At 40.0% G+C, this 10,424-nt stretch overlaps 1 long non-coding RNA gene across 1 annotated transcript; it reads right to left on the reverse strand.

The window, feature by feature from the left end:
* Positions 1–404: 404 nt before the first annotated feature.
* Positions 405–1,840, reverse strand: LOC145858633 (uncharacterized). Its single transcript, XR_014379099.1, has 3 exons — positions 1,758–1,840; positions 860–1,172; positions 405–684 (listed from the first exon to the last, which is right to left on the reverse strand). It is a non-coding gene; the product is annotated as an uncharacterized LOC145858633 (long non-coding RNA).
* Positions 1,841–10,424: the final 8,584 nt, after the last annotated feature.

Below are 10,424 nucleotides of genomic sequence, written 5' to 3' on the forward strand. Positions count from 1 at the left end.
CATTAGTGATTGCTGCTGGTGTGATTGGAGCCACCTGGGCTCAGGGTATTTAACAAACTGCTCCACTAACCTCTGTCTCCCTGCTCCTCCAGGTGACACCTGACACTACCACACATCATTACATCAACAGGGTTTGGTACTAATACTACCACACATCAACAACAGGGTTTGGTACTAATACTACCACACACATCATTACACATCAACAACAGGGTTTGGTACTAATACTACCACACATCAACAACAGGGTTTGGTACTAGTACTACTACTCAGCAGTGGAGTGGATCATAATAAACAGTAATCTTTTGTATTGTTGTCTCGAAGCATTTGGTTAAAACATACTGGACATTAACACATCAATATCTCCAGTGTTTCATGTCTAAATAATATTATGTTACTCACTAGGGAGGTGAACATTTGTCTCCATCTTCTCATTGATCCGGCTCTGTTGGACTCTGCAGGTAAAGCGGTTGGTGTCAGTCTCCTGGACAATGACATGTTGTTTGACTGTGTAGAATCCCTTGAAGTCTCTGTGTGTCTCAGGAGGACCAGCAGAGAGACGGTCTCCTTTACTGTCCAGCCACACCAGCTCAGGCTCAGGGTGCCAGCCTTCTGTTTCACACAGCAGACCCATCCCTCTCTCTCTGTGTCCCTCAATGGACACCACTGGCTTGGATCCTACAGCTACAGACACACAGACTGGATGTTAACTGGTGACAGGCTGTGAACAAATAGACACATACTGTATCCAGCAATATGAAGAAAAGAGGTGATGTCATTGTACTGTAGTTAAATTATTACAATACCATGAAAATAAACCCCACCTTCAACAAGGACTTGAATAGTGAAATCATCATACCAGCTCTTTGCCTTAATGCATTTCTAACGTCCCTCATCAGTGCCTTGTACCCTGGTCAGTTTTAAAGAGGTGTTTCCCCTCCACAGTTCCTCTTTAAACAGTGAAGTTCTTCCTCTATAGAAGAGAATCTGATCCTCTCGTATGATTTCGCTGTTTTGGTAGTGATAGACACGACCGTCTAAGAAGTCGAGGTTCAGCCAGTCCACTGTCATGTCCTCAGCACTGATGTTGGGTTTGAGGTAACAGGGCAGAATGTTGTCATCACCAGCCACAGCAGCAATGACATCAGTTGGACCAAGAACCTCAAACCTCTCTGAAGAGAAAAGACGGATTAATAGTTTAAAGTGTTCTCCTCTGTCATCTGCACTGATCTGAAATACACTGTAGTATATATAGTAGTACATTTACATTTTAGTCATTTAGCAGACGCTCTTATCCAGAGCGACTTACAGTAGTGAATGCATACATTTCATACATTTAAAAAAAAAAATCCGTACTCTGTAGTATATATTGTAGTCCTATACACTGTAGTATATATAGTAGTACTGTACACTGTAGTATATATATAGTAGTACTATACTACTATAAACTGTAGTATATATCATAGTACTAGACACTGTAGTATATATAGTAGTACTATACTATATATTGTAGTACTATACACTGTAGTTTATATAGTAGTACTATACTATATATCATAGTACAGTAGTTTCTATAGTTTGTAGTTTATATCGTAGTACTCTACACTGTAGTATATATAGTAGTACTATACTACTATGCACTGTAGTATACATAGTAGTACTATACTACTATACACTGTAGTATATATCGTATTCTACAATAACAATGGATAGCATAGTATAAGACATTTGAAAAGACAACTAGCTGATACATTTACCTGGTTGAATCAGTGCTATTGAGGCACTGCAGCCTTGTCTGATAAATGTACTAGTGTTCTGTGATCAAACTATTGTGATGTGATCAAACTACCTTATTCTTTCTATTCCTTGGAACAAGAACCTGTTCAACGGCATAGCTGCACACAACTGTTGCATAGTGAGCTCAGAATCAGATATCATGGGTGTGAACTGTGGGGGTGAAATTTGGTTGTAGTTTCTGAGCCTGGCTGATGTGCAGACCATGTGACACAGAGAGGTCTGGAATCCAAGCAAAACATATTATAGTTTACTTAAATCTGTGCCACTCCATTCATATAGTATGATATGTTTATGTTAGGTTACATTACTAGACTAGATGTAACTTAATAAACATAAATCCAGGACACTCAAATTAGTATAAATTACGTTTGGTATGGTTACATAAGACATGGTTATTTAAGGCAAAACTGAAAGGAGGGTGGCTGGTCGAGGTGGACGTATAACGTAAATATCTAGTGTAATAATCTAGTGTTTACGTGTTCGAATCTCACCACGGACAAACACACGTTCACACTCATGTACCTCTTAAATCATTTCCATTAGTATGTACATTAAAAGGAACAGCCAAGCAGATCAAGGCATTCAAACCTTTCTATAGGCTCTTTTTTTTATTTGTAATTTGTATTTCACCTTTATTTAACCAGGTAGGACAGTTGAGAACATGTTCTCATTTACAACTGCGACCTGGCCAAGATAAAGCAGAGCAGTGCGACAGAAACAACAACACAGAGTTATATGGAATAAACAAGCGTACAAACAATAACACAATAGAAAAGAATAAAGTCTATATACAGTGTGTGCAAATGGCGTGAGGAGGTAAGGCAATAAATAGGCCATCGTAGCGAAGTAATTACAATTTAGCAGATTAACACTGGAGTGATAAATGAGCAGATGATGATGTGTAAGTAGTGATACTGGTGTGCAAAAGAGCAGCCATGTAAATAAAAACAATATGGGGATGAGGTAGGTAGATGGGTTATGTACAGCTGCAGCGATCGGTTAGCTGCTCAGATGGCTGATATTTAAAGTTAGTGAGGGAAATGTAAGTCTCTAGCATCAGCGATTTTTGCAATTCGTTCCAGTCACTAGCAGCAGAGAACTGGAAGGAAAGGCAGCCAAAGGCTTTGGGGATGACCAGTGAGATATACCTGCTGGAGCGCGTGCTACGGGTGGGTGTTATCGTGACCAGTGAGCTGAGATAAGGTGGGGCTTTACCTAGCATAGACTTGTAGATGACCTGGAGCCAGTGGGTCTGGCGACGAATATGGAGCGAGGGCCAGCCGACTAGCACATACAGGTCGCAGTGGTGGGTGGTATAAGGGGCTTTGGTAACAAAACGGATGGCACTGTGATAGACTACATCAAGTTTTCTGAGTAGATTATTGGTAGCTATTTTGTAGATGACATCGCCAAAGTCGAGGATTGGTAGGATAGTCAGTTTTACGAGGGTAAGTTTGGCGGCGTGAGTGAAGGAGGCTTTGTTGCGAAATAGAAAGCCAATTCTAGATTTGATTTTGGATTGGAGATGTTTAATATGAGTCTGGAAGGAGAGTTTACAGTCCAGCCAGACACCTAGGTATTTGTAGTTGTCCACATATTCTAGGTCAGAACCGTCCAGGGTAGTGATGCTAGTAGGGCGGGCGGGTGCGGGCAGCGAACAGTTGAAAAGCATGCATTTGGTTTTACTAGCGTAGAGCAGTTGGAGGCCACGGAAGGAGTGTTGTATGGCATTGAAGCTTGTTTGGAGGTTAGTTAACACAGTGTCCAAAGAATGGCCAGATGTATACAGAATGGTGTCGTCTACGTAGAGGTGGATCAGGGAATCACCCGCAGCAAGAGCGACATCATTGATATATACTTTAATGTCTTGTGTTTTTCCATAGAAAGTCCCTTACATTTTACAGTCCATAGTTTTCCTCCACAGATCGTATTATTCAGCACCAGTTAACTATAGGTCACATTCATTTCATATCTTTAGAATGTGCAAAGGCATCCTTGAAAATGTATACAGGCAGTGGGAACAAGTTTGAGAAAAAACTGTCACACACCCAAATATCAAACACACAAAACGGAAATAAGAAATCAAATGAAATACATTTCCACAAACACTGATCCCTCTTTACCTGTGAGCATCACTATCCCATTATCCTTAAAGGGGCAATCTGGGATTCAAATAACTAAACTGCCTCCCGTCACTTTGTTTGGTAAACAGCTGAGGGATTGAGCTGAAGAAATGAAACCACACAAATTCATAAAGTGAGCTTTGGATGCAAGGACTGACCATATATGAAATTACAGTTTTAACCATGTTTTGAGGCTATACAGAATTTGTTTACAAATACAAATATGGAGTAAAATAAGCTTGTATTTTGGGTTCTTATGGGGTTCTAATGGGGTTCTAATGGGGTACGTTGAACTAAGCTCCTGGGGCATTTCTAAGTTATATTCTTCAAGAATCAATGGGTATAAATCATTCATTTAGAAGTCCCAAAATGTATGTACCAAACGCAGATTGTCCCTTTAAGATATTTTCCTACTTAGATGTTTTCCTACTTGTGGTTCTAATAATATGAGCAAAATGATGAACTGAATAAAATAAAATCAAGCTTTATTTATACATTACATTTCAGGCATGGGATGCAATGCAATGTGCTTCACAGGAACAAACAAATAAACTATGAAAATAAAACCTGAAATATCTACTAGACAACAAACATCAGATAAAAAACAAAAGAATTACACAAAGTGAACAACTAAAAAGCAGACTGAGGAAATGCAAAGCTAAAAATGTGTTTTAATTCATGTCCACAGTTTAGGCCCCCCTCGGGTTCTTTGGCAGGCTATTCCAGAGGCTGGGGGCATAATAACTAAAGGCTGCCTCTACATGTCTCTTGGTCCCCCTCAGGTTCTCTGGCAGGCTATTCCAGAGGCTGGGGGCATAATAACTAAAGGCTACCTCTACATGTCTCTTGGTCCCCCTCAGGTTCTCTGGCAGGCTATTCCAGAGGCTGGGGGCATAATAACTAAAGGCTACCTCTACATGTCTCTTGGTCCCCCTCAGGTTCTCTGGCAGGCTATTCCAGAGGCTGGGGGCATAATAACTAAAGGCTACCTCTACATGTCTCTTGGTCCCCCTCAGGTTCTCTGGCAGGCTATTCCAGAGGCTGGGGGCATAATAACTAAAGTCTGCCTCTACATGTCTCTTGGTCCCCCTCAGGTTCTCTGGCAGGCTATTCCAGAGGCTGGGGGCATAATAACTAAAGTCTGCCTCTACATGTCTCTTGGTCCCCCTCAGGTTCTCTGGCAGGCTATTCCAGAGGCTGGGGGCATAATAACTAAATGCTGCCTCTCCATGTCTCTTGGTCCTCGGCTTTGGGATAGTTAAAGGCCAGTGCCAGAGGACCTAAGGGAACCTACTGGGTACATAACTTAAAAGCATGTCTGACATGTATTGGGGTGCACAATCGTGGATTGATTTAAAACAGGGGGTAAAAAGCTATATTTTGGTCACATTCCTAGTGTGTGATTCAACATTTATTTCAGAATCTAAAATAGCACCTAGGTTTTTTACCTGGTGTTTTATCTTTATTGCCTGTGAATAAAAATGTGTGACTAGATTCTCTCTCTGTGCTTTGACTCCAACAATAAGTACATCTGTCTAGTCTTGATTTAGCTGAAGAAAGTCCAAGTATTTAAATCACTAATATAGTCTAATAATGTATCATTGGAGCTAAAATACTCTGGTGACACAGAAATGTATAGTTGTGTATCATCTGCGTAGCATTGAAAATCAAATCCTGTGATCTCTGATAATGCTGCCAAGGGGTAACATATATAACCTGTTGGGGATAGGGGACAGTATTTGCACGGCCGGATAAAAAACGTACCCGATTTAATCTGGTTACTACTCCTGCCCAGTAATTAGAATATGCATATAATTATTGGCTTTGGATAGAAAACACCCTAAAATTTCTAAAACTGTTTGAATGGTGTCTGTGAGTATAACAGAACTCGTATGGCAGGCAAAAACCTGAGAAGATTCTGTACAGGAAGTGCCCTCTCTGACCATTCCTTGTGCTTCTTGACTCTCTTTATTGAAAACTTAGGAACTTTGCTGTAACGTGACACTTCCTACGGCTCCCATAGGCTCTCAGAACCCGGGAAAAAGCTGAATGATGTCTTTGCAGCCCCTGGCTGAAAAACATTAGCGCCTTTGGTAAGTGGTCTATCAGAGTACAATGAGACTGAGGCGCGTGCACGAGGCGACCCCATGTTTTTATTTTCTCTGTCTTTGAACTAAAACACGGTTTCCCGGTCGGAATATTATCGCTTTTTTACGAGAAAAATGGCATAAAAATTGATTTTAAACAGCGGTTGACATGCTTCGAAGTACGGTAATGGAATATTTAGAATTTTTTTGTCACGAAATACGTTGTGCGCGTCACCCTTCTTTACCATTCGGATAGTGTCTTGAACGCACGAACAAAACAGAGGATATTTGAACATAACTATGGATTATTTTGAACCAAACCAACATTTGTTATTGAAGTAGAAGTCCTGGGAGTGCATTTTGACAAAGAACAGCAAAGGTAATAACATTTTTCTTATAGTAAATCTGACTTTGGTGAGGGCTAAACTTGGTGGGTGTCTAAATAGCTAGCCCTGTGATGCCGGGCTATCTACTCAGAATATTGCAAAATGTGCTTTCACTGAAAAGCTATTTTAAAATCGGACATAGCGAGTGCATAGAGGAGTTCTGTATCTATAATTCTTAAAATAATTGTTATGTTTTTTGTGAACGTTTATTGTGAGTAATTTAGTAAATTCACCGGAAGTTTGCTAGTTCTGAACGTCACATGCTAATGTAAAAAGCTGTTTTTTGATATAAATATGAACTTGATTGAACAAAACATGCATGTATTGTATAACATAATGTCCTAGGATTGTCATCTGATGAAGATCATCAAAGGTTAGTGCTGCATTTAGCTGTGGTTTGGGTTTACGTGACATTATATGCTAGCTTGAAAAATGGGTGTCTGATTATTTCTGGCTGGGTACTCTGCTGACATAATCTAATGTTTTGCTTTCGTTGTAAAGCCTTTTTGAAATCGGACAGTGTGGTTAGATTAACGAGAGTCTTGTCTTTAAAATGGTGTAAAATAGTCATATGTTTGAGAAATTGAAGTAATAGCATTTCTAAGGTATTCGAATAACGCGCCACGAGATTCAACTGGCTGTTGAGTAGGTGGGATGATTTCGTCCCGCCGACCCTAGAGAGGATAAACTAAACAGTACCGGACCCAAAATCGAACCTTGTGGAACGCCACATGTGATATGTATTTTCTCTGAGTTATGTTCACCAAGGGTGACAAAAGACTCTGGACCGGTGTTAAAGAAATGTTATATCTTAATGATAATTATTAGCAATCAATAAGCCTTGACTAATCCCCAGGGTTTGTAAGACACTGGGTTTAATAATAATTAGGCAAGGACTCAGCTTTCTGCAAAAGGTTCATTCAGCTTTATTCAGAGAACGTTCTGAGGTCCAAATTACAAAACATCATTATATACCAGGCTCCTCATTTACGCACACTCCTCCACACACACCGTAGTTAACCTCTATGGGGCAGGCGGGACGAATTCGTCCCACCTACGTAACAGCCAGTTGAATCCTGTGGCGCGATTTTCAAATACCTTAAAAATCTTATTACTTCAATTTCTCAAACATATGACTATTTTACAGCTATTTAAAGACAAGACTCTCGTTAATCTAACCACACTGTCCGATTTCAAAAAGGCTTTACAACGAAAGCAAAACATTAGATTATGTCAGCAGAGTACCAAGCCAGAAATAATCAGACACCCATTTTTCAAGCTAGCATATAATGTCACAAAAACCCAGAAGACAGCTAAATGCAGCACTAACCTTTGATGATCTTCATCAGATGACAACACTAGGACATTATGTTATACAATACATGCATGTTTTGTTCAATCAAGTTCATATTTATATCAAAAAACAGCTTTTTACATTAGCATGTGACGTTCAGAACTAGCATACGCAAACTTCCGGCGAATTTACTAACAATTTACTAAATTACTCATGATAAACGTTCACAAAAAGCATAACAATTATTTTAAGAATTATAGATACATTACTCCTCTATGCACTCGATATGTCCGATTTTAAAATAGCTTTTCGGTGAAAGCACATTTTGCAAAATTCTAAGTACATAGCCCGGCATCACAGGGCTAGCTATTTAGACACCCAGCAGGTTTAGCACTCACCAATATCAGATTTACTATAAGAAAAATGGTCTTACCTTTCCTGTTCTTCGTCAGAATGCACTCCCAGGACTTCTACTTCAATAACAAATGTAGGTTTGGTCCAAAATAATCCATAGTTATGTTCCAACAGCAACGTTTTGTTCGTGCGTTCTAGACACTATCCCAATGGTAAATAACGGTCGCGCGCACGGTGCATTTCGTGACAAAAGATTTCTAAATATTTCATTACCGTACTTCGAAGCATGTCAACCGCTGTTTAAAATCAATTTTTATGCCATTTTTCTCGTAAAAAAAGCGATAATATTCCGACCGGGAATCTGCAATTAGATAAACAGCCGAAGGAAAATATATCACTGAGTCGAATCGGGCACGCGCCTAATTCCATTGTCCTCTGATGGGCCACTTGGCAAAGGCGATTATGTGTTTCAGCCTGAGGCTGCCTCGTCATCGTTCAGGTTTTTCCCGGGCTCTGAGAGCCTATTGGAGCCGTAGGAAATGTCACGTTACAGCTAAGATCCTGACTCTTCAATAAACAGAAGCAAGAACAACAACACCTTGTCAGACAGGCCACTTCCTGCATGAAACCTTCTCAGGTTTTTGCCTGCCAAATGAGTTCTGTTATACTCACAGACACCATTCAAACAGTTTTAGAAACTTTAGGGTGTTTTCTATCCATATGTAATAAGTATATGCATATTCTAGTTACTGGGTAGGAGTGGTAACCAGATTAAATCGGGTAAGTTTTTTTATCCGGCCGTGTAAATACTGCCCCCTAGCCCTAACAGGTTAACCTATGCACATACATACACACAAATATTAGATGTATGTTTCACTCCCCGGATTTCTCACAACCGTTAATCACTATCCAGCGCTGCCCGTTCCTTTCCCCCGAGATTAGAGATACCTTGGAGATACCTCCCGGTTTTCTTCAAAGTCTCCAAGTTTCTAGGTCGGGTAAAACAGAGGTCTACTGTTCTCTTATCTCCCTGCTAAAAAACCCTGCTTAAAACAAACACACACACACACTTTGTCCCGGCCCTCTACTAGACCTTATGGGACTAACCATTCAGTACCTTAATTATTCATTATCCATGCTACTTAACTTCTCTAGGGCCGGCGGGACGAAATCGTCCCACCTACGTAACAGCCAGTGGAATCCTGTGGCGCGTTATTCAAATACATTAGAAATGCTATTACTTCAATTTCTCAAACATATGACTATTTTACACCATTTTAAAGACTCTCGTTAATCTAACCACACTGTCCGATTTCAAAAAGGCTTTACAACGAAAGCAAAACATTAGATTATGTCAGCAGAGTACCCAGACAGAAATAATCAGACACCCATTTTTCAAGCTAGCATATAATGTCACAAAAACCCAGAAGACAGCTAAATGCAGCACTAACCTTTGATGATCATCAGATGACACACCTAGGACATTATGTTATACAATACATGCATGTTTTGTTCAATCAAGTTCATATTTATATAAAAAACCAGCTTTTTACATTAGCATGTGACATTCAGAACTAGCATACCCCCCGCAACTTTCCGGTGAATTTACTAAATTACTCACGATAAACGTTCACAAAAAGCATAACAATTATTTAAAGAATTATAGATACAGAACTCCTCTATGCACTCGATATGTCCGATTTTAAAATAGCTTTTCGGTGAAAGCACATTTTGCAATATTCTAAGTAGATAGCCCGGCATCACAGGGCTAGCTATTTAGACACCCAGCAAGTTTAGCACTCACCAAAGTCAGATTTACTATAAGAAAAATGTTATTACCTTTGGTGTTCTTCGTCAGAATGCACTCCCAGGACTTCTACTTCAATAACAAATGTTGGTTTGGTCCCAAATAATCCATTGTTATATCCAAATAGCGGCGTTTTGTTCGTGCGTTCAAGACACTATCCGAAAGGGTAAAGAAGGGTGATGAGCATGGCGCATTTCGTGACAAAAAAATTCTAAATATTCCATTACCGTCCTTCGAAGCATGTCAACCGCTGTTTAAAATCCATTTTTATGCCATTTTTCTCGTAAAAAAGCGATAATATTCCGACCGGGAATATGCATTTAGGTAAACAGACTAAAGAAAATAAAGCACGGGGTCAACTCGGGCACGCGCCTAAGCCCATTGTCCTTTGATCGGCCACTTGCCAAAAGCGATAATGTGTTTCAGCCTGGGGCTGCCTCGATATCATTCAGCTTTTTCCCGGGCTCTGAGAGCCTATGGGAGCTGTAGGAAGTGTCACGTTACAGCAAAGATCCTCAGTCTTCAATAAAAAGAGCCAAGATGAACAACAACTTGTCAGACAGGCCACTCCCTGTT

Source organism: Salmo salar, chromosome 01 (genome assembly GCF_965601325.2).
Source record: "Salmo salar chromosome 01, fSalSal1, whole genome shotgun sequence".
NCBI classification, from domain to species: Eukaryota; Metazoa; Chordata; class Actinopteri; order Salmoniformes; family Salmonidae; genus Salmo; species Salmo salar.